Consider the following 24,094-nt stretch of genomic DNA (forward strand, 5'->3'; position numbering starts at 1 on the left):
TTTGGAAAAGAGTTTGTCAGCTACTCATAGAGTTAAACATACACTTGCCATCGAACCCAGCAATGCCACTCCCGTGCATTTACTCAAAAGAAAGGAAAACATATCCACACGAAGGTCAGCTTTACTCATCCCAGCCCAAAAGTGAAAGCAACCCAATGTCCGTCAACTAATGAAACGATAAACGTTTACAACACAGGCGAACACTGGAACACTACTCAGGAACACAAAGATATGAACCGTTCATGCATGCAGTGATGTGGGTGACTCCCAAATGTTATTATAAACGAAAGGACTCAGCACAAAATGATAATGCTGTAAGTTTACATTCATATGACATTCTGGAAAAGGCAAAATATAGGGAAAGAAACCAGATCCATGCTTGCCAGGGGCAGGGATGGGAGGAAGGCGTTGACTGAAAGGCTTATAAGGGCACATTTTGGGGTGATAGAAGCGTTCTCTATCTTGGTCGAGGCGGTGGTTACACGACTGTGTAGGTTTGTCAAAGCTCAGTGAAGTGTCTACCTTAAAGGGATGAATTTTACTGTATGGAAATTATACCTCAAACTCTGACTTCTAAAACTAAGCAAGTTGAAATAGGATACACTTGGTATGTTGCCATTAGCACAAATAATAATAACAATACTACAAATTAAATGAGCCAAATGTCCAACCAAAGAGGTTAGAGAAATAACAGCAAAATATACCCAAAGAGGAAAAAAGGAAATAACAGCAGTAAATGCAGAAATTAGTGCAAAAGAAAACAAATATAAAAGAGTATTTTTAAAAAGCCGAAAGTTGTTTCATTGAAAGAGCTAATAAAACAGACAGGCAAGATATGATGAGCATAATCAAGAAGAAAAAAAAGACACAAAAAATAGTATCAGGATTGATAATGGGACATAACTACAGATACAGCAGAAATCTAAAAGTAGGGGAACAAATGAACAATTTACCAATTCCTAGAAAAATAAAACTTGCCAAATAGACTCAAAAAGAATAAAAAGCCTAGAGAACACCTGTATCACTGAAAAAAATTAAAACACCAGTTTAAAATCTTTTCATAGGAAAAAAAGAGCAGGCCCAGAAGGTCGGAAAGAAGGCCCTGCTTGGACAGGCAGCAGCACCTTGGGGAGGGTCTCCACGGGCTGGGTACGGGCTGGTGTGGGAGCGGCTTGGGCCGGGCCGGCCTGTGCCCGCTGGCCCCACAGGCCCCAGGGAGGGTTCCGGCCTTGTCTCTGGGAACGACAAGACCACGGATGGTTTTAAGCCTGGGGATGACGTGCTCAGACTTGCGCTTTCAAATGATGGCTCCAGTGACCAGCAGAGACGGGCTGGGACAGACAAGGCCAAGGAGAAGGGGGAAGCCGATCAGGAGACTGCTGCAGACCTGGCCAGAGATGGCAGGGCCAGGCCTGGGGAGGTGGCAATGCAGTGGACAGAGGGGCTAAGGCCCCTTCCCTTTCCTGAAGTGACCACCAGCAGTGATACCGACGCATGAGAGCTCATGCCACATGGCGGTCTCCAGATGGTCACTGTTAGAAATGGCACCGACGAGGAGCAGGAGCCGGGGCTCGTCTTCCGCTCTGAGGATGAGGCCAGTGAATCAGCTAGTTGTTCACCTGGAGAGAACGGTTACAAAGGGCCGAACAGAGGGTCCAAAAGCAGGTGAAATAGGAGGAGGAGTGGGCATGGCAATGGAAAACAAGGGCACTGGACCCCCCAGGAATGTCTCCCAACAGAGGCACAAGGCACCAAAGAGGTGTCCCCCGCCCAGAGTGGGCCCACAGTGTCTGCACCTGCCGTGGCTGGCGCAGCGATGCAGGGAGAGGTCTGTGTCCTCCAAAGGGGCAGGTCCAGGTTTAACCCACCCCGGTATTTAACACAGGGCTCGGAAGAGAAGAGACTCAGCGAGAAAGCGATCTACTTTCCTCTACGGCTGCTCTGTGCCAGGCACGTGCGACCGCTAAGGCGTCCCTCTAATGTTTATTTTGGCGCCCAATCCCTAAAATGACGCTATGAGACAGATTCCCCCATTTCCTGCGTGAGGAAAATGAAAGCTCAGAGAGGTTCAGTGACTTCCAAGGGTCCTAAGTGCTGAAGAGAGGAACCGGAAGTCTAAGTCAAGCACAAAGCTCTTTCCAAAATATGACACAGAGCATCAGCCAGGGGCCTCCGGAGGAGCAGCACCAGGACGAGGTACATGGAGAGGGAGAGAGATTTACTGTAAGAAATCGGCTCACGGGGGCATAGAGGCTGAGTTCAAAATCTGTAGAGTGGGAACTGCTACAGAACCAGGGAGAGCCAAGGCCCCAGCTCCACGGCTGTTGGGCAGGCAGAATGCCCTCTTGCTGAGGAGAGGAACAGCCTTTCGTTCTCTTCAGGCCTTCAACTGATTGCACAAGACCCACCCACATCATGGAGAGCCATCTGCCTTAATCTCATCCAGAAACACCCAGAAAAATGTTTGACCAAATACGTGGGTGCCACGCCCCGCAAGCTGACATGTAATCATCAACGACCTCTTATAAACATTTTTAAATGAATACAGGAAGCATTGTTTATTTGGAAAAAGTTTATATAATTTGAAAGGTTGCATTATTTCTCAAATAATAGCCAAATTTTTTTGTCTTACACTTTTTTCCATGAAAACTTCACTTATTCAGGTTCCAAAAAACTTAAAAATTAAATAATAGTTCAGCAAACCCTGGACCGCAGCCTCCCATTTCTCAGTCCGGGAAGAGAGTCCCTGCTTGGGGGAAATAAGACAGCTGCCGAGCCCTTTGGCAGATCAACAGAGAACTCGCTGATTCCAGACTGTTCGCACGGTGTTCCAGTGAGTCCTCAGGACGTGGACACCTGCAGCTTTCCCGCCCTGCCCGTGACCCCTTGGAGACAGGGTGCAGCTCTCCACGGGCTGGAGCGCTTGCTCTGAACATCCCAGAAAGCGCTGCACAGGGAAGGAGCCTGACTCCGCTGCTCGGGACCCCTGTGAGCACGGCTGGGTCCCTGTGGCTGCTCGCAGACGCTGCTAAAGAAAGGGCATGGATTCTGGAAGGAAAGGGAGCTGTGTCTGTCCGTGACAGTGACCGTGACAAAGGGAACTGCAGGGGAGCGAAATGCAACTGGGAGGTTGAGCAAAGTCTTAATCGGTTCAGACTGAAGGCACGGAGCTGTGAAGGGAGAGCAGAGGGACTGGCAACCGTCAGGAGGAGCTGGCAGTGCATGGGAGGGAGGACAGCCGCTGCCAGCAAGCGGAAGGCCTATCATTAGCATAATTATTACTATTTATTAAACATTTAGGACGTGCTAGCCATGTGCTAGCTATTGTCACAATCCAAACCATGGGATTAGACCCAAGCCTCTGGAAAAGTCCCCCTATCTAACTGGGCGGATGCAAAGGGGAAGGAGCTTTGTCACAGAAGCATTCCAGGTGAGGGAAGGGCTGCACAGAGGCAGGCCCAGCCCCGCATCCCCAGGGTGAGTGGGGAGGTGAGTCACATGGGGCTGCTTCCTTCTCAGCTTTGGCCAAGGTCCCCACCTTGCCATGGCCACACACCAGAACATTTTGTAATTCTTGTCATCAGGCAGCTCACAGGCTGATCTTCCACTTGGCAGCTGGGCCAGACCCAGCAAACGGCAAAGTTTCCGCCAATGTCCAGCGGTCCAGGCACCATTCTATTTGGCCCCCGGGGGGGGGCTGGGGTTCAGGAAACCAGGAAGAGGACAGACAATCCCTCCCTGCAGGGCCTCACTCATGGGGAAGTCCCCAGCGTGCCGGGGCGAGTCTCTGCTTGGTCCAGAAGCAAAGTGGGCAGGTGCTTCCCCAAGGCAGGCCCTCCAAAGGGTGTGCTGAGACGCTGGCCTCACTCTCTCCACCGTCCCGCACTCCTCCACTCAGGCAAGCACTGACAGCCCCCAGTGGGATCTAACAGTCATCCCCACCCTCCCCCCAACACACACCAAGAGCAGACTGATTTCTAATGGCTTAACACAGACAAAACTTGGAAATCTGTAGCTTTAAGGTGACAGTTTGTTTCCAGAATTCAGCCTTAAAACACAGACTGAGATATGGTGCATTAAGTCTGAAGCAAATTCACACTGGCCTCCATTAAACTGTACAAAGTTAAGAAATAGATTGGATTCCGGGGGCATATATTCTGCGAACCCGAATTACACACCAGGCGTCTGTCATGTCGTCGTGGGCGTCACTCACTCAGGGCTGTGAAGGTGAACGCATCGGTTGGAATGATACCCTCAGCGTCCTGGATTCAGCACAGTCCCTCTGGGGCAGGAAGGGGGTCTCGCAGGCAGCACAGGTGAGAGGAGCGGGCCCCCTCTGTGCTGTCTCTGCAGGACAGCACGCACTCAGGGCTCAGTCGTGGGGAGCTGAGCTGCAAACAGGCCCCGTCACAGTAAATCATGTTTTTTAAGGAACCGAGCAAGTCCCCGGACGAGACACTGAAGTTGCTCACGTATTCGCTGAACGAGCAGAGGTGAGCGTCTTCCCACAGAAAAGGGCAAGTGCTCAGAAGCCAAAGAGTAGGAGGGGTACGCTCCTCTCAGCCTTCCAGCCACACTCAGAGACATTCACTTGCTTGGTCTTGAAGTCCGTTTTCCCAACACACACGGATCTTCCAGCACCCACACAACAGCCACCGCAGACCATATGTTCAGAATGTCAGAGCTGGCAGGCACCAGAGTCCAGCCCTCTAATCTTTCAGACTGATGCACTGCGACGTCACCATAAGGCTGTGGGTCCTCAGCCTCCTCTCACGGAAAGTCACACCACGCGCCGCCTCCCCGCATCCCTGTTTCTCCATGGAATCCACTGGCTGGATGGCCAGGGCAGCTTCGGAAAAGGAGAGCAGTGGTCCTCAGGAAGACATTCTTTTTACTCAGGAGTAACAGAATTGCCACCACCTCTTCTCCCTCCCGCCCCTCCCTCCTCCTCTCCCTCCTGGTCTTCCTTCTTGTTGGGAGCTCAGCAAGAGTCATCAGGGCTGGCCCCCCTGTCATCAGACCTGTGAGACGCTTACCCAGAGAGCTCAGCCGCTGCTTCCAAGTTACACAGCTCATTATAGGCACCCAGTGAATGCACAGCTCCAACACAAACACCTGTGCACACATGTACACACACACACACACACACACACACACACACACACACAGACTCTCTCCCAGCAGCACTTGGCAGAACCCGAAGGTAAAATGGGAGCCACTCGTGTCCTCATGTCTTATTGCTTGTAACTTATTTTAAAACGCTTGAGAAGAGATGGCACGATTTAGACATTGCCACAAGTCAACCTCAGTCTATACCCTCCTGGGGCTTAGGCAGCACTGGAAGGACCCTAATCAGGAGTCTACACCTCAGAGACGGTTACAGCAAGTCCTCCAGATATCGCTCAGTTTACACCACAGGATTCTTAGTTAGCAAAGCGGGTGTTAGAAGTAGACCCTTACTGGGGAGATGAAAGTTTAAGAAATGGAATTGGCCACAAAAAATGCACAGGTCACACCACCTCTTCACATAGAGGGTGTGAAAGGCCAGTGGATGAGGGAGGAACTGCAGGAGTGACCAGCAGGCAGAGGACGATGACCAGGCAGCAGGAGGCCAGGCTTTCCGGAACAGCGATGGGGCAAAGGGGACTCTCCAAGATCACAGCAGCTCCCCCGGCCCTCGCATCTGGGGCAGCAGCCCGCAGCCAGCAGAGCTGGACCCAGACTCCTGGAGAGGGCCTGGCCCTGGGTTGCAGGCTCTGAAGCTTCATTAGAGAAGTGCCAGCCCCTCACTTGGCAGGGTCAGGGGCGGTCATGGTGTGTGCACAGTAGGTGGACACAAGCCCTTGACCTGAGAGTGCTCTGCCACCCCTTCCCGGGCACGACTGGGGGCTGGAGGCCACACTCCATGGTGCAGCTATGTGGGGAGGGGCTATTGTCATCCTGAAATGCTCCTTTGGGGCATGTCTCCACATTTGCCTGGGAGCTTAGGTCTCGGATGTCTTATTTCCATGGATGAGTGAGGTGTCTGCAAGAGCAGCTTGTGTCCCGGCTGCAGGTCCGGGCCAGAGCCAGGAGACACACTCCTTAGTCAGAAGCGCATCACTGGCATCGACCTGCTCCTTCCCTTTCCTTCCCTCCATGTAATTAGGAAGGCTTCCTCTGTCCCAGGTGCTCCACGGAGCAGCCTCAAACCTGAACATGCAAGGAAGGTGCCTGAGGACCTGGCCATAAGGCCCAAGTACCAGGAAATGACAAGTCAAAGACGGGGCTGTTTGCCCAGGACAAGACCAAGCCCCCCAGTGACAGGAGCCCCTTTTGGGATGCACTCCTTTTTCTCCTGTACAAAGAAACCAGAGGACCACCTCAGGGCTCCTCTGGGCCCCGGCTCTTCATCACCAAAACGCACAGGCACCATAAAGGAGGTCTTCTCTGAAATGCATCGGTCCTTCTCTGCTTTTGTCCCAACCAGTCCTGGGCACCCAGCTCTTCTGTCAGGGTGCTCATTACAGGGAACCTTAGGAGTAAAAACAAACCACCATTGTAAAAGTTACCAGCCCCTTCTGCATTTGGAGAGCAGCCTGGAATTAACCTCCAGATGCAATGGCCCCTTTGTTCTGGGTGAAGCCCTGGGTGGCTCTTTTAGTGATGCAAATACGAAGCCGAGACCCTGGGAGACTGGCTCCGAATGCGGATGCTTCTGACCCCACAGCTCAGGAACCTGAGCGGGGTATAGAGTTAGAGAATTCTGCGAGTGTGTATGCGCCTGTTGGGGGGAGGGGGGCGGCCTGTAGTGGGGGAGGATGCGGTCCTGGGAACCTCTCAGCACCACGCACAGTGTGTTCCCACTTGTGAAGAAGTGAGGGCCAAGACAAAGACCCAGGAGCTCTGGAGCCTGCGACTGCTTCCTGAGGGTCTGAGCCCAGCTCAGCCTGTGGGAGGGGGCTCTCTCCAGGGAGAAGATGAGCGCCTCCCTGACTCTCCTCCTCGGTCTAGGAAGGAGCTGGGGCCAGGGGCGAGGATTTGCAGAGTTGAGCCTGAGGGAAGACCTGCCCCACTCTCCGAGAAAGGTCGGTTTGCTCTGGACCCAGTGTGCAGAGACCCCAGAGGGAGGGCAAAGGGCCCTGCCTTCCAGAGGGGAGGTCAGGCCTCAGCTGGGGGCCCCAGGAGGTGAGATAAGACAAGCCAAAGACAAGAGACAAGGCTGGATTTCAGCCGCTGCTTGGCCAGCCCCCTGTGCAGTGAACAACCTGCTTGCCAGGACAGGACAGCTCTGATGGAGAGGACATGGGGACATGGAGTGAAGAAGCCCCTTTGGAGTCAAACCATGAGAGCCTTCGAAAGCCAGGGTCTCAGTCTCCTCTTCACTGAAATTTCCAGTGGAAAAGGAAAGGCAGAAAATGCAGACAGAGCAATTCTAACATTTTCCTCCACAAAACCATTTGTCTCCATTGTAGTTTCCCTGGCGATTGAGTCTTGCCCCGATTAATTAGCTCTTCTGCAGTAAGCCAACCAGTTCCTAGCAATGAACAAAGAAAGCGTGTGTGTGCATGCGTGCGTGTGTGTGTGTGCGTGCGTCGCCTTCCTCCCTCGCAGGACAGGGCAGGGGCTGTGGAGGGGCCAGCGCAGGGACAGCAGGAGCCGGTGACTGGCTGAGAGCAGGCACAGCACAGAGCAGCAGGGACTTGTCTAAGCCTCATTCAGAGGCAGGGAGTGAAGACCCGAGGAGAAGAAAGAGACAAAGAAGAGATTTCCCACTTGGGCATGCGAGCACACAGTCCCACAGTGATTAATGACTCCATCAGACCACGGAGGCGTCTCAGGTTTCTGTGCAAATGAAGAGAAAAATTTGAAAATGTGGCTGAAACCCAAGCCCCAAATGTCAGTGTAATCGGAGGCACATCAGCTCAGGGCAGGAGGAAACCCTCCCTGGGGGCCAGCCGTGCGAGGCTGGACTGCGGGCAGCAGAAAGGGCTCCCCACCCGGAGGGCGGGCGCAGCTGCAGCAGGGCAGGCTCTGGGACATGTGCTGGGCACCTTCCACACTGAGCTGGGTGCCCACCAGGGTGCTGCGAGTGGGCCCTCAGGGGACCTTCACCAGGGCGTCTAAGGATGGGATCCAGGGGAGCACTGACGTGGGAGGGAAAACACCGCACGAGTGCCTTATCTCCCCTGACCTCTACCTGGAAGCACCACTTCTTCCAGGACGAAGAGGAGCAACAAACCACGGCAGGAGGAGCAGCACCGTGACCGTCACCTGAAGAAGCCACAGGAAGTCTCCCCGCACAGCGCGGGAGCTGCAGCGTCTCCAGTAGCCTTCACCTAACAGGACCGGAAAGTGCCAGGGTCATCAGAACGGTGCTAGACCCTGCTGTACAACGTGTTAACAAAGACACGCCTATGCTGCCGGAACGCAAATGTGCCTGGGAAACGTTTTGATAACAGTGTTTCCATCTAACTGGCTTCCTTTATGGCCTACAGGTTTTACTTGATGCATTTAAACCATGATTTTGAGATGAAGACCATGGGCTTCACCAAACTGCCAAAGGTACCGAGGACAGCACAAGTAGCTGCCAGCCAGGCCACCTCTCTATGCAGCGCTTCCTCGCTCCTCGTGCCGTGTCTCAAGCAAGATGTGGGCCGATGAGGCAGCCGACCTGTGGCAAGCAGACACAGATTCCTCCTTTGCACCCCGAGGCAGCCCAGGGCACACAGCAGCCTCCAAGCCCAGGACTCCACCTGCCAGCCCCACCTCTCCCAGCCCTGAGAACGTCACCCTCCGGCCTCTCAGGGTCAGCCCTGGGGCCCAGGAACCACAGGGCCGGATCCCTTCCCAGAGCCAAGGGAGAAAGGATGGGCAGGTGCCCTCGGGGACTGAGGATGCAGAGAAGGATTCTGAGGCTCACGGTCAGAGAACACCTGCTCAAGATCAGCTCAGACCTTCTCTGCCTCACTGTGTAAACGGTACTGAACATGCATGGAGGCACCAGACACAGAGAGAACGGACGACAGAGGGTGAGTGACAGACAGAGAGAGAGACACACACACACACACAGAGACATGGAGAAAGAGAGTAAGAGAGTGAGAGACAGAGTGAGAGAGAGACAAAGAGAGAGAGGGAGAGAGAGAGAGACAGTGAAAGAGAGAGAGAGAGACAGTGAGAGAGAGAGAGAGTGAGTCAGAGAGTGAGAGAGACAGTGAGAGAGAGAGAGAGACAGAGAGAGAAAGAGAGAGAATGAGAGAGAGAGACTGAGAGAGAGTGAGATAGAAAGAGAGAGAGAGCGAGAGAGAGAGACAGTGAGAGAGAGAGTGAGAGAGACAGTGAGAGAGAGAGACAGTGAGAGAGAGAGAGAGAGACAGTGAGGGAGAGTGAGAAAGAGAGAGAGAGTGAGAGAGAGAGGGAGAGAGAGAGAGGGAGTGAGAGAGAGAGACAGTGAGAGAGAGTGAGATAGAAAGAGAGAGAGAGCGAGAGAGAGAGGGAGTGAGAGAGAGAGAGACAGTGAGAGAGACAGTGAGAGAGAGAGAGTGAGAGAGAGAAAGAGAGAGAGAGGGAGTGAGAGAGAGAGAGACAGACAGAGAGAGAGAGACAGTGAGAGAGGGCGAGACAGGGTTAGTCCTGCCAGCTTCTCCAGCCCTCTCAGCAGGAGATGGGGCTGGTCTGCTGATGGATCTGCCCTGGCCCCTACTTTGAGGGTCTTCTGCTCCCATAACCAGGCATCCACCAAAGAAGAGAGATGGCTGACTCCCGGGTAGGTCCCATTTCGTGGACTCTGAGTTGTCCTGACCTGCGCCTGTGGATTGCTGGATTTTCACAGTGTCCTGTTTGGGGAGATGCTGGTCCCCGCTGGAGCTGAGCTCTGCTCTGGTTTTCTCTCCGCCTCCCCGACTGTGCTGTGGCTTCAGCATTCCAGGACTGTGTCTTGGTGTTTGTGTTGCTTCCGGGGCTCCGGCATCTGGCTTACAGCAGGAGTTCTGACGCTGTGGTTGAATGAATGCATCACTGGGTAAACAAATGAGTGAAGGAAGGGACAAACTCATTTCCTCCTCAGGTAATGCAGCAGATCACATTCTTTAGTGATGCCGCTGCAATCTCGCTTGTCCCAGGTCCTGCTCTCCGCGAGGGTGTCTGGCCTTCCTCCATTGAGAAAGTGGAGTCCACCCTTCTCTTGCCTGGAATCTGATAAGGTCTCTGACTACAGGGAAGTGACACTTTGTGACTTCCAAGGCTAGATCACTAAAGGCAAAACCTCTTCCACTGGTTTAGTCGGAACCCAACCGCCTTGCTGTGCCGGAGCCCAGACTAGGCACATGCAGAACCACCCAGAGGTCGTGACCCCGGCCCCAGCTGAGGTCCCAGCCCACAGCCTGCACCCTCTGCCCAGCAGGTGAGCAGCCAGCCTCCAGATGACTTCAGAGCCGGCCTTCAAGTCTTCAGAGACAGGCCATCCGCAGTGTCCTGTCTGAACTCCTGACCCTCGGAACTGTGAGCATAATTGATGGGGTCATACGCCACCAGGTTTGGGGGCAGCCCATGCAGGTTCAGAGCTGAGAGATGCCACTCACATGAGAACAGCCAGGGACCCAGGCCTGGAAGGTCTGCCACTGAGGAAGAATGGGGAAGGGCCAGAGGTGCCCCGAGAGAGTGGCGCACTCGGATTTCTGCCTGGGATCCACACGGCCAGTTGTCTAAAGATGGTGACTGGGTGGAAGAGAAGGGCGGTCGTGGGGAAGGGAGGTGGAGGCGCGGGAGGGCAGCAGGGGCCGGGCCAGAGCAGGGGCAGGACCTGGGCCTGAAGCCCCCATGCTGCCACTGCCCCGCTGCTCCCGAGCAGGAGGAGGCACACTCGCAGGCCGGGGTGGCGGCTCTGCCATGCAAGTGGGGTGCCAGAACCCAAAGAAGCCCCTGAAGAGAGCACCGGGACAGCGGTGGGCAGGTCTGCCCCAGGCAGGCGGCTCTTGCCCTCCAAGGACACCCATCTCCATGGCAGCCTGACTACCCCGGCTCCCAGGACCCGAGGGGACAGCAAGGGTCTCTCAGACAGGACCAGGACCTTCCGGGAGGGCCCTTTGGAGCTGGCAAGCCGAGCCCATCCTGGCGTGTGGCCCTGGCCCTCTCTCAGCAGCTCTTCAGTAAAGGGCGATGGCAGCCCCTTGCCGAGGAGATTGGAAGAGGCATTTCCACCATGTCACCCTTCAGAGCCTGACGGGCACTCAGGGCGCGCTAGTCCCCTTCTGTTCCTGGGAACCCAAGGAGTTGGGGGACAGGAGGGAACGGCAGCCCAGGAGGTGCGGCCTCGGGGGCAGGGATCTGCAGGATGCAGCGTTGGCCCAGCCTCCAGGCCGGCCGCGGAGGGACCACAGAGGAGAGCATGGGCAACCCCTCCATCTCCAGAGAGAGCTGCTGAGCACGCAGTCGGCCAGGCCATGTGTCCTAGAGAGCAGCTCATCCCCACACACTGGATCCATGACGCTTCTGCCTGGGGGCCCCTACGCTACGTCCACACCGTCCTCCCCCATCCCTGAGCCCCTGCCCTATTGCCAGTGGGGCCAGGAAGGCAGCGCTCCCTTGAGGGCTGTGCCACATGGCCACCTCCTCTCTGGGAGCTGCAGGCCCTCTGCCCCGGCGCAGCTGTTGCAGGGCTACCCCCTGACTCCTGCTGTCGTCCGGGGACTTGGTGCGGCGCTCGCTCTGACTTAATTGATTTGATGTCCAGGCTACATGACACATGGAAAACACAGGAACCTCTGCAATCAGAATGAGCCAGAGCTACAGTTCCCGGAACACCAGAGCAAAGGGGCCACACCAGCCGATTAAAAGAAGGAAGGAAAGAAAAGGCCTGGAGAGCAAAAGGCCCAGAGCAGGCAGGGCCAGAGGTCACGAAAGGCATGGCAGGGCTGTGTGTCTCCCAGGTGGCTTCCTCCGTGTCATGTCCTGTCAGGACACCTGCAGCCACGAAGAAACTGGCACTCAGCTTCAAGGCTCCTCAGGAAGAGGGGAACCAGGCCCTCCTCACAGAGTCAGATTAAGATTCTTTTTAAAACACATTTCCTTAAAAGAAAAAGATAGAGCAGGAACTTAGCTGGCCCTAGAGGTGTGGCAGGGCTTCCCACCGGGATGGAAACCCCACAGCTCCCTCCTCAGCTCCCTCGCTGGCCCATGCCCGCAAAGGCCTGGGCCCTCACTCACACCAGGGCCCCGGGGAGGTCGCGTTTTAATTATTACAGTGCTCCCAGTGCAGCTGGGTCCACCTCACAGTTTGACTTTCTTTGCAATATGTATGTTTTCTTTTGCTGCTTCTGTTGGGGTCCCCAAGCCCTCCCTCAGTTGACGACTCGCTAGAAAGATACAGATCTCAGAAAAGCTGCGAATGCTCACGGTTAAGGTTTATTACAGTGAAAGGACACAGCTGAAAATCAGAGAAGGAAAAAGGCACCCAGGGCGGGTCCAGGGGACACCAGGTGCATGCTCCCTGGTGTCCCTCCAGTGGAGTCACACGGACAGCAGTTAGCTCTTCCCACAAGGATGTGTGTCACGTGTGTGTAGTGTGGACGTCCAGAGGGTTCACTGGGGCCAGTCACTCAGGCATGGAGAGCCCATGTACTGAGCTTTGCTAGTCAGTCTCCAGCCCCACGGTGTTCAGACTATACACAGCACTGCCCAGGGCCCAGGCAAAGGAATACAGGGCTCATCACTGTTACGGGCTCAACTGTGTCCCCTCGAAATTCCCATGTTGAAGCCCTGACCCCAGACCCCTCAGAATGTGACTGTGTTTGAAGATAGGAATGCAACAAGGGGATCAAGTTAAAATGAGGCCTAGGCTGGGCCCTAATCCAATATGACCAGTGTCCTGATAACGAGAGGAAATTGGGGGGCCGGGCTGGCGGCGCAGGGGTTAAGTTCGCACATTCCACTTCTGCAGTCCAGGGTTCACCAGTTCAGATCCCGGGCGTGGACCTGTGCACTGCTTGGCAAGCCATGCTGTGGCAGGCATCCCACATATAAAGTAGAGTAAAATGGGCACAGATGTTAGCTCAGGGCCAGTCTTCCTCAGCAAAAAGAGGAGGATTGGCGGTGGATGTTAGCTCAGTGCTAATCTTCCTCAAAAAAAAAAAAAAAAGAAAAGAGTAAACTGGGACACACCAAGGCACCAGAGAAGTACAAGTATGGAGGAAAGGCCACGTGAGGACACAGTGAGAAGGCGGACATCTGCAAGCCAAGGAGAGGGGCCTCAGGAGAAACCAACCCTGCCGACACCTCGATCTTGCACTTCCAGTGTCCAGAACTGTGATAGAATTAATTGTTGTTGTTTATCCCACCCAGTCTGTGGCACGTTTTGTGGCAGCCGTAGCAGACTAAGACAGCCTTAAATGACACTGTTAGCATAAGCTGGTGGGGCCCAAAGCCGCAGACAGACAAAGGCCCTCTGACCAGGCAGCTAGTGCAAGGGCTCAGAAGTCCTCTCCCCAGAGCTGGGCAAGGGCCAGGCCTGCAAGTGAGTCCTTTCCTGCACACTGCTGCAACATATCACCACAAGGTCAGTGGCTTAGAGCAACGCAAATTCATTACCCTATAGTTCTGGTGGTCAGAAGTCCAATGGGTCTGGTCTCACTGCACTAAAATCGAGGTGTTAGCAAGTCTGGTTCCCTACTGGAAATTCCAGGGGACAATCTGTTTCCTTGTGGTTGTAGGACTGAGACTGAAGTTCCAGGGTTTTTGTTGGGTTGTTTTTTGCCGTAAACTTCTAGAGGCTGCCCGCATCCCTTGGCTCATGGCTCCCTTCCTCTATCTTCAAACCAACAATGTCAAGCCCACACCTTCTGACATCACCTCTCTCTGGTCTTCCTTCTCCATCTTCCTGGTACACATTTGAAGGCCTCATGATGTTAGACTGAGCCCAGCTGGACAGTTCAGGATACTCTCCCCATGGCAGGGTCCTTAACTTAATCGCACCTGCAGAATCCTTTTGCCAAGTAAAGTAACACGTGCACAGACTCCTGGAAGGAAGATGTGGACATCTGGGGCCATACCCTGCCTGTCACTCAGGATCTGGCTGAATGCAGCGTGGTGGAACCAAAGGAGAGGCAGGAGCGTGTACCCCATCAGCCCATTGTCCCAGTACTTAAGTCTGCAGAAGCCTGGCTTGACCCATGCCAAGCCCTAGGGAAGATCCAACGCCCTCCTCGGTATTTCTAGGAAACTCTAGAGGCTTCTGTTTCCTGGTTCCCAATAGCTGACTGCCTTCCCCCTGCTGAATTCTTTTTCTCATTTCTGGGTTTTCTCATTTCTGAGTTTTATAACTATCCACGATCATCATCTGGTAATGACTGAAATACCACACTCAGCCCCTCCCCTTGTCTACACACACACTGACAGGCCCACAGCACGCACAGGCCCTCTGGGCGGCAGGCTTCTCCTCGAATCTGGGAGGACAGGCGGGTCCCCATGGTTGGGCCGTCCCACGCTGAGGCTGGTCTCTCCTGTCTCTGTCCTGCCCCCTCCCCCTCAGGGGAAGAATTCACTTCTCCCATTTACTTAGGCAAAGCAAAGCAGCTCTGCCATTTTCCAACTACACCCAGCACTGGGCCTGCTTTCAAACAGCCCCTGGCAGGGGCGCAGGGTAAATTTTATGAGACCCTAAGACCTCTTCCCCCTCCCAGGTCTGCCTCTGGCGTAGGGCTGAGGGGTAGTACAGTTAGGGTGCATTCCAGTACAAGTAACAGAACAGTGATAATAGCGTTTGTTGTGTTTTGGGCAGAAAGTGTAGAATTGAGTGGTTCTGAGACCCATTCTGCAGCTGCAACACATCAAGGCTCTGGGCCACTGGCCTTTTCCTCGTGAGCCAAAATGGCTGTATTACACCCTCACATAACAAGCAGTAAAAAGAAAGGCAGATAGTGGCAGCAAGAGCCTTCTTCCTGTGAGCTCAACAGGAAGGAAGAGGGAAGACAACCATTTTCCCAGAAGCCTCCAGCTGACTTTCCCTCAGGTCTCATCAGTCAGAACTGAGTTACACACCCACCACCGAGCTGAACCAGCTCCTGACAGAGAGAAGCGGGATTATTATGATTGAGTCGAACCACTCGTGAAGCCCCGTCAGCCTGGGACCCGCCTTTCCCGGAGCACGCCGCTGAAGCTGACACGAAACGGGAGTTCTTGCCGCGAGGAAAAACAGCTGTGGCAGCCGGCACTTGTGCCAGTCTGAAAGCAAGCATGCAACAGCCGCTCACTGAACAAATATTACCCGCGCCCCTTCTGTGGTCCATTCTCTAAGGGCTGGAGACACCACAGGGGGCAAGAGGAGACAGAAGAGAGTGAGAGAGACACTAGAGAGAGAGAGGAGAGAGACGGACACAGGGAGCACGGTCCAGAACAAGCCCCAGACTCGCCCTGGGCAGCTGCAGGGAGGGCTGCCCTTGGCTGAGATGAGAGGGATCCGATGAGGGCAGGAGACGTCTGAGACGCCCCTTCGACGTCCAGGTGGAGACTGGAGAGGCAGCCAGGTGCCGAGCCTGGGGCTCTCAGCAGAGTTCCAGCTGCAGACACACTTTGGAGGTGTTGGCACGTACTTGTTTCTCAAGACCACGAGCTCGAATGAGACCCTGGAGAGAGTGTGAGCGAAGATGGAGGAGAGAAGAGGACCAGGACACAGCCCAGGGCCTCCAACACTTCTGGTCAGGAAGACAAGAGAGCTCAGGAGAGAAGACCGTGGAGGTGCACAGAGAGCTGAGAGGACACTGACTGGGGAGTGGCCAGCTGTATCACACGCTGCTGAGAACCAAGGCAGCAGGTTGGCACCCCATGACAGCCCTCCTGGCTCCAGCATGCCCCAGAATAATGGCCAATGTCACCTGAAAGGATGCCTGACCATAGACTTGCAGTTCCCCAAAACCCGAGCTTCCGGCAGCATGCGTGTCTCATTCTCCAACATGAGTGGTCCCAGGATCAGCTCTGGCGAAGAAAGCCTGGGGGACAAAGGCCAGAACAAGAGGGAGCGGTGGTCTCAAACAAAATAGATTAATTCAGTAAACAGATCTCCACAAATCACTTTGAAAAGAGAGCAAGACATCCGATTAGTACTCCAGGGAGATCTGAGCAGACGAGGAAGGCAGTGACAGAGCAGGCTGGCATCAGAGAAACAAGAGGACACTCCTGAAAACGACACACTTTGCCAAAATCAACGATTTAATAAAGATATTTACAAAATTCCCAGATATAGAAGGAAACAATAGCAAAATAATGATAAACCTTATAGAGGATCAATGTAGAAACTCCAACAGCTGACCAACAAAAGTCCCAAAGAGGCACAACAGACAGAACAAAGAGAGGACAAATTACCCATATGTAACAGGGAAATTTGCTGAAGTCAAAGGAAAATACGACTCTTTTGGACAAAAGAATGCATCACCCATACAGATTCACGTGTAACAGGAAACATCAGAACATTCCAGAAGGCAGCAGAGGGTGCCTGTGGGGCAGAAATGTCTTGTACAGCCGTACAATTCCTTACCTAGCCTAACTATCTGAAAACGTGAAGGCAAAATAAGTATGTTTTTAGAAATACAATGATTACAAAAATTTAACTCTAAAACTCACTTTCTTAGGAGTTATTGGTAATAGATTCCAGCAAAGTGAGAGTGAAAACCAGGAAATATGAAGATAGAGGATCAGAGAACAACGGTTCCAGGCAGGAAAGGTGAAGGTCGTCGAGGAGGACAGTGGCGCTGCGGGCTAGGGACAGGCCAGGCCCACGGGACAAGGGTGCAGGGATGCTGGGAAGGAGGCCTCGGAGCAGATAGATGAGGGGGATTTTCGAGAAGTGCTGAGCAATCTACACAAGTCGTGGAAAATCTAGGGGTAAAACAAAGACACAATGCAAAAACTAAAAAATGACAACGCAACAATAACAATAAAAAAGTAGCCAGAAGCTAAAAGAAAAAAACCTTAGAAGACAGATATGGTGCAAATAGGAAAAAACTACAGCCTGGCGTGAGCCGAGCCATCAGGGAGCGAGGGGAGTCTCTGCCAGGCCTCCAGGCTCTGCTCCCTCGGTGGAGCCGCAGAGGGTCCTGACACAGCCATGGAACAGGAGAACACCCTCCTGCCCCCCGCCCCCCCGCCCCCCTGCCTGTGTCTCCCATCTCCCCCGCACCTGCTGCCTGTGGCCCCCCCTACCCCCACCACCACCACCACCACCACCACCCCACTGGCAGAGTCAAAGGGAGGCCAAGCCTGGCGTTTGCTCTCTGGTCAGAACCCACTTCTGCACCACACCTCAAGAGCTTCAGCCCACACCAACCAGTCTCGACAGTATGAGTGAAGGCAGGGCCGACCTACTCGGGGCAAAGAGGGCTGGGAGAGAGCCTGTCCCAGCTTCCCTGAGGGCAGGATAGGGGACCTGTTTATGGGCAAAGGCACAGCCACAAAGGCTCCAGCTCATGGCCTGAGGCTGCAGAGGGCTGGACAGAGAGACCGAAGAGAGTGATGCGACTCCACGTGGGGCAGATCCTAGAGCAGTGAGCATCCTGAATCCTGGGCAGGTGCAGCTTAGAGCTGCTCAGTGAAGAGGTGGGGGGTGGCCACATCGCCTATCATGAGAACCAAAACAAGGGTGGCTCAGTGTGGTCCCCTAGTGCTAGCACAGCACGTCCCTTCTCTCTCCACACTCACCCACAGCAGCTCGGACAGGCATGACTAGTAATGCCACCACCTCATCCACGTGACAGCCCAGCCTGGACACCGCAGGAACCTACCATCTTCGCCATCATCCAATCACACGTCCCTGAACAACAGGCATATGTTTTGAGAAAAGCGTGGTTAGGTGATTTTGTCGTTGTGGGAACATCACAGTGTGCACTTACACAAGCCTAGATGGTATAGCCCGCTACACACCCAGGCTATATGCTACTAATCGCATGGGACCCCCGTCATATATGCGGTCTGTCGTTGAGCGAAACGTCGTTACGCGGAGTGTGACCGCATGCCCTTGTCATCCACACCCATCTCCTCCCGGACCTGCTCCCCCCACAGCTCTCCTCCAACACGACCTGGGAGTCAGCCTCCACCCCCGCCCGCTCCCACTCCTCATCCGCTCCATCAACAAATCCCACGGCTCTGCCCTTCAAATGCTGCGCGCCCGGATCCACCCACTTCTCGGAACCTGCCCTGCTCCCATGTGGGTTCACGCCCTCCTTCATCTCCCGGTGCATTTCCGGGCTTCCACCCCACCCGCCCCCCGACAGTCTCCCCACAAGGCGGGGCCCAGAAGGATCCTCCTACAGGGTAGGTCAGACCAGGGCCTCCGCGCTCCAGGCCGCCCGGCGGCCGTCTCAGAGTAACCGCAAGGTCCCCACAGTTGCCGACAAGGCCCTACCCGTCTGCCGGGCCTGCCCAGGGCCTCTGAGCACGTGCCCCGCTCTTCTGCCCTCAGCCTTCACGCCACTGCGGATTCCTCGCCGCCCTCAGACAAGCAGGAGCACGTCCCCCGCTCGCTCTTCTCGGCCTAGAGAGCTCTGAACTCAAATGTACCCCCGGCTCATCCCTGCCCCCTTGGGCAGCGGGTCTGCATCACCATCCATCAGGAAGTACCAGCGACGACTGACTGACGAGTCGTTGCCATGGAAATGATCCTAAGGTTAATTGAAATTAGTGGATTAGTTTCCAGTCCAAAATACAGAAGCTGTCAGGGACCGGCAGCTTCTCACATCTGGGGGCGTCAGTACCCAGCAGGAAAGCCTGACCCCAGCCCCTCCATCCCTTTGAGAGCTGTGGGGTGCGTGCTCACGGGGGGGGCCGGAAAGCCCCTCCAGCGAACCTGCCCCTGGCCCCGAGGCTGGGGAGGCGGAGACGCAGCGCTCCAGCGCTCCTCGCTTGGTTCCGGCGGAGCTCTGCTGGGACCCGCGGTGCCGTCCGGTGGGGCGGGTCACTCTGAGCGGGGGGGGGCGCAGCGGGAGCCTGGGACTTGGGACCCGGCCTGACCGGGCCCCACGCGGCGCTGGCGGGCAGAGGCGCTCAGCAGGGACCCCGCGAAGGGCCGCGCCGGGAGGGGACGCGCAGGGCGCGGCTGCGGGCCTCTGGCCTCCCGGCTCCTGGCTCCTCCCCCTGCTCCTCCCCACACGGCCGTCCCGCCCCCCATTCTGTCTGCCTTTGGGGTGTCCTCATTTCCTCCTAGTCCCTCCTGCTCCCTTTTGTTTTTCACCCTTTTCTCCTCCTGCTTAATTTCTTAAAATAGAAGAATTTTGAGAAACAAATTACAGGCTAATGGCAGTGTCAATTCCCATGAGCTCAAGAAAATGTAGAATTTAATTTTAAATCTGAGAGAGCGTATTTACAGAGCATCTTTTTTCCTTCAGGTCCCAGCATCGTTAAGCAGCTTCCAGCGCCCGGGAGCCATGCCCCGTCGGTGCTGAGGCCGCCCCGCCTTAGAAACAGCCGCTCCTTCTTCCTCGTGGGCGGCCACAGCCCTCCTGCCCCAGCAGCTCCGTCAACTCCGAGAGGGGCCATGTGGCACCTTCCCCAGTGAACGGTGAGCTTGAAGGAGGAGGAAGGCAGCCCAGCGACTTGAATCAGGAATCCCAATCCAGAACCTTCTTTTCCAGCTCTCTGATGTTGGACCTCATGTTTTGTTTTGTTTTAATTTTTTTTTTCTTGAGGAAGATTAGCCCTGAGCTAACCTAACATCTGCTGCCAATCCTCCTCTTTTTTGCTGAGGAAGACTGGCCCTGAGCTAACATCCATGCCCATCTTCCTCTACTTTATATATGGGACACCTGCCACAGCATGGCTTGCCAAGCGGTGCCATGTCCACACCTGGGATCTGAACCTGCGAACCTCAGGCCGCCAAAGCGGAGCATGCAAACTTAACCACTGAGCCACTGGGCCAGCCCCTGGACCTCATGCTTTAAGAGTTTTTCCCTAAAGTGTGTGACATTCATTCATTTGATACTTACCAAGACTTGAACTGTTTTAGGTACTGGGGATACAAAGTCCCTGTCCTCAGCAATTCATATTCTCCTGGGGTGACAGAAGCAAAACAAATAACCACATAAGTGTATGTCTGCTGCACTGAAATGTCAAGAAGAAAAACAAAGCAGAGTAAAAGTGGGGGAGGGGTTAGTTCGGAGAGGCCGGTCGGGGAGGACCCCTGGACCACCTGAACTTGAGCAGAACTTGAAAGAAGTGCAGGATGTCCAGGGATGGGTGTCTCTGGCAGGGGAGCAGCGTGTGCAAAGGCCCTGGGCAGGAGTGGGCTGGAAATGTTCAGGAAACTACTAGTGGTCAGTGGGGCAAAAGCAGGCCTGAGCCCAAGCCCCAGGGCACTTCTGAGAGAGATGAGAGCCACAGGAGGGCGGGAGCAGAGAGGGACAGGGTTCAATTTGGCATTTGGTATGGAGGAGGAGGAGGAGGATGGGGTCAGCCCTGCCCTCTGGCTGGACTCCTGCGTCAAGGTATTGCCCTGCGCCCCCCTGCCCCTGCCATGCCCAACCACGAAGTCGGGAAGGGGGCCTGGCTGTCCCAGCCTGGGAAGGAGCATTTTGACAATAACCACCATTGTGGGAGGCTGCATGGTGGACCCCAAAGATGCCCACGTCCTTATCCCCAGAACCTGAGGACAACACTTCCATGGCAAAAGGGACAGTGCAGAAGTGACAGATTAAGGATCTTGAGGTGCGGAGATTATTCAGATTATAGAGGTGGCCCGATGTAGCCACAGGTCCTTGTCAGTGGGACACAGGAAGGGTCAGAGGGACGGAGCCTTGGTGACGGAAGCAGAGGCTGGAGTGACACGCTGTGAAGACAGAGGAAAGGCCACACGCTCAGGCACGTGGTGGCCCCTAGATGCTGGAAAAGGCAAGGCCAGGGATTCTCCCCAGAGCCTCCAGGAGGGACGCAACCCTCGCGACCCCGTCCCCAACACCCAATGAAACTGACTTCAGGCTTCTGGCCCCAGGGCCGTGGCTACGACCTCTGTGTTGCTTTGTTTCCAGCGTGTGGTGGTTCGTGACAGCAGCCACAGGAAGGTATCCGCCTGTCTTGGGTTGGCTTCCCAGGAGCAGAGCCTGGGGCTCAGGTGGGGGCCGAGAAGTCCTGAGGGTGACTCCTCAGGAGCCTCTGTGAGCCGGCCAGGCAGCTTCCCCCTGGGAAGAGCCACCTCGGGGACTTGCGCTCGGGGACCGCTCGAAGGGTGGGGCTCCCCTGGGCACGCAGTCTTTGGTTGCGGGCCGCTCCCCGGGCCAGAGGCACGGCCGTTCCTGTTCCCGGAGAGGGGGCAGCTGTGCACACATGCAAAGCAGCTGGAGGGTGGGGAACAGGGACTCCCAGCACAGTCACGCAAGCACCACGCTCCCACAGTGTCTGCTCTGAGCCAGGCTCAGTGTCAGCAGGCCCGAAGACAAGCTTGTGGGATAAGGACTGTTATCACCTCGTTTCAGAGGAAGAAACTGAGGCACAGGGTGGGTAGGCAAGCTGTCCAGGTGCTCGCAGCTGGTGGCAGAGCCATGGCACAGTGCTGGCTGCCTGTCGATGCAGGAGAGGGTGGTGCCTGCGCTCACTCTGCACACAGGGCCCCAGGCTGCCAGATCAACCCTCCCGAGGCACCTGTGAGTCCTTTGCTCTGCTCTGGGGGACTAGCAGCCCTGCTCCCAGGGGAGGGACTCGTGAAGGAGTGAGGAGGACCCTCACGGGCTGTGGGAGAGTTACCTCTGGGTGGGAGGATCACGGGGGATTTCTACATTTCCTTTAGACCTTTCCACATCTTCCAGATTTCCTAGCAGAAGTTAGGAAGGCAGACCCAAACAAGGCATATTTTTCAGCGCCTTATAACTGAGCAGGGCAAAGGAAGGGAGGGTGGGAGGGCTCCCTCGGAGAATCGACCCAGCCCCCACTCCCTGCAACCCCATCCGTTTGCTGGGTTTGGGCCTTGGAGCTGGGCCCGCCTCTGGGGTGTGTGGGCCGTGAGAGGGAGCTCGGGGACTGCCTCCACGTGTCCTTTCATGTGGGCCAGGGGAGGAAAAGCAGGGAGCAGGAAGAGGAGGAGAGAGGGAAGAGGGCATCGTGCCCGCCTCTCGTCCTACCTGACATGCAGCCACAGTCCTGTTCTAGGCATCCTGATACCCTCAAAACCCATTCCTTTCTGCTCTTTCTTAGTCTGCCTGGCCTCCTGATGCCTCTACCGCAGCATCCCTTGTCCGGGGAGGAAGAGGAGGCTGGGTGTTGCCCAGCGCTGAGTGCCAAGCTGGGCGGCAGCCAGCTGTGATGCACTCCCAAATGTCAGGGGTCTCAGGCGTCCTGAGGTGGGGATGAGGCTGTGGCCTGTGGCCTGTGGCCTCTTCCAGGCCTGGACACTGAGGCTCAGTGAGGCTGGGAGAAGTGCCACGTATACCCCAGCTGGTTGTCCCTTCCTGTTCCCTCCTACTGCCCCTCTCCGGGGACCGCCTACATCCCCCAGAATCACTCCTGGTCAGCAGCCCTCCTGAAAGGTCGCCTCTGAAATCCGTGCACCAGGCTTCACTCCCGAGTCGACGTGGAGCAGTGACATTCCTCTGAAACTCAGCAGAACTCTGCCACCTAGGGTCCCTGGGGCCAGTGACAGGGCACATAGCCCAAGGACCTGGGACGTGCAGGCTGGTTGCTCTTCACACCAGATGTGGACAGGAGGATGGGGCCAGGGCCACGGTCAGGCAAACGTGTTGGGTGTGAGACCTGTGCAGTGCAGTCACACAGGGCCCCTGTTCAGAGGGCCTCTGCTTGGCTCAACACTCTGCTGTCACCATCTTGAAATTCTTTTTTTTTTTTTCCTTTTTCTCCCAAAGTCCCCCAGTACATAGTTGTGCATTTTTAGTTGTGGGTCCTTCTAGTTGTAGCATGTGGGACGCCGCCTCAGTGTGGCCTGATGAGCAATGCCACGTCCCCATCCAGGACTTGAACCGGCGAAACCCTGGGCCGCAGCAACAGAGCGCACGAGCCTAACCACTCGGCCACGGGGCCGGCCCCTTGAAATTCTTAATAGTTTTTGAACGCGGGGTCTTGATTTCTCATTTTGCACTGGGCCCCCCAGTGTTGCAGCTGGCTCTGGGGGAGGTGCTCGGACCTGCGGCACAGGCTGCTCCCCTCCTCCAAGGGTCTTTCTGGGATGGGGAACTGTCTTCCACCTCAAGGGCCGCAGCCTCGTGGCCAAGCTCAAGATCTGTCCCCGAGCCAGCGAGTGAACAGACTGCCTGCACCAAGAAAACAGGCAGGCCTGTGGGCTGGCTCCCCGAGCACCCGGCGTCCCCTCGCACACTCACACAGGCACTCACACAGGCAGACACTCACACAGGGAAACACACAGGTGCACACTCACGCAGGCACTCACACTCACAGGCGCGCACACACAGGCACACACAGGCACTCAACACGCAGGCACACACTCACACAGGCACTCACACTCACACAGGTGCACACTCAGACATTTACACAGGCATGCACTCACACAGGTACTCATGCACACTCACACAGGCGCACACTCACACAGGTGCACACTCACACAGACATTTACACAGGCACTGACTCACACAGACATTTACACAGGTATGTACTCACACAGGCACTCACACTTGTGCACACTCACACAGGCACTCACACACAGCACTCACACAGGCACACTCACGCACACTCACACAGGCGCACACTCACACAGACATTTACACAGGCACATACTCACACAGGCACTCACACTCGTGCACACTCACACAGGCACTCACACACAGCACTCACACAGGCACTCACACACACAGGCACACATTCACACCAGAGAAATTCCGAAATTGCAGCCAGGACTGCCACACCCCCAGGACGTGGCTCTTCAGAAAAGCAGGCGAGTGGAATTAGACCACCCACACCTTCCCACCACCTCTTGTCAGCAGCCCGCCTCCCTACGACATGCGCACCACCCACGCTTTCACAGCTCACCTTTTAAATCCATCTGTCCAGGTTATGTTATTTCTTAAATTTTTAAATCCCCATTTTCCACACTTCTGCTGCATAGGGTAGAAGGAAGAATTGCTTTTTTTTTTTTTGAGGAAGATTAGCCCTGAGCTAACTGCTGCCAATCCTCCTCTTT

General features: G+C 55.3%; 1 long non-coding RNA gene across 1 annotated transcript; it reads right to left on the reverse strand.

The window, feature by feature from the left end:
- Positions 1-17,233: 17,233 nt before the first annotated feature.
- LOC124237836 (uncharacterized) lies at positions 17,234-18,468 on the reverse strand. Its single transcript, XR_006888152.1, has 3 exons — positions 18,368-18,468; positions 17,665-17,776; positions 17,234-17,582 (listed from the first exon to the last, which is right to left on the reverse strand). It is a non-coding gene; the product is annotated as an uncharacterized LOC124237836 (long non-coding RNA).
- Between the last annotated feature and the right edge of the window lie 5,626 nt (positions 18,469-24,094).

The sequence above is a fragment of the Equus quagga genome, chromosome 4 (assembly GCF_021613505.1).
Source record: "Equus quagga isolate Etosha38 chromosome 4, UCLA_HA_Equagga_1.0, whole genome shotgun sequence".
Lineage (NCBI taxonomy): Eukaryota > Metazoa > Chordata > Mammalia > Perissodactyla > Equidae > Equus > Equus quagga.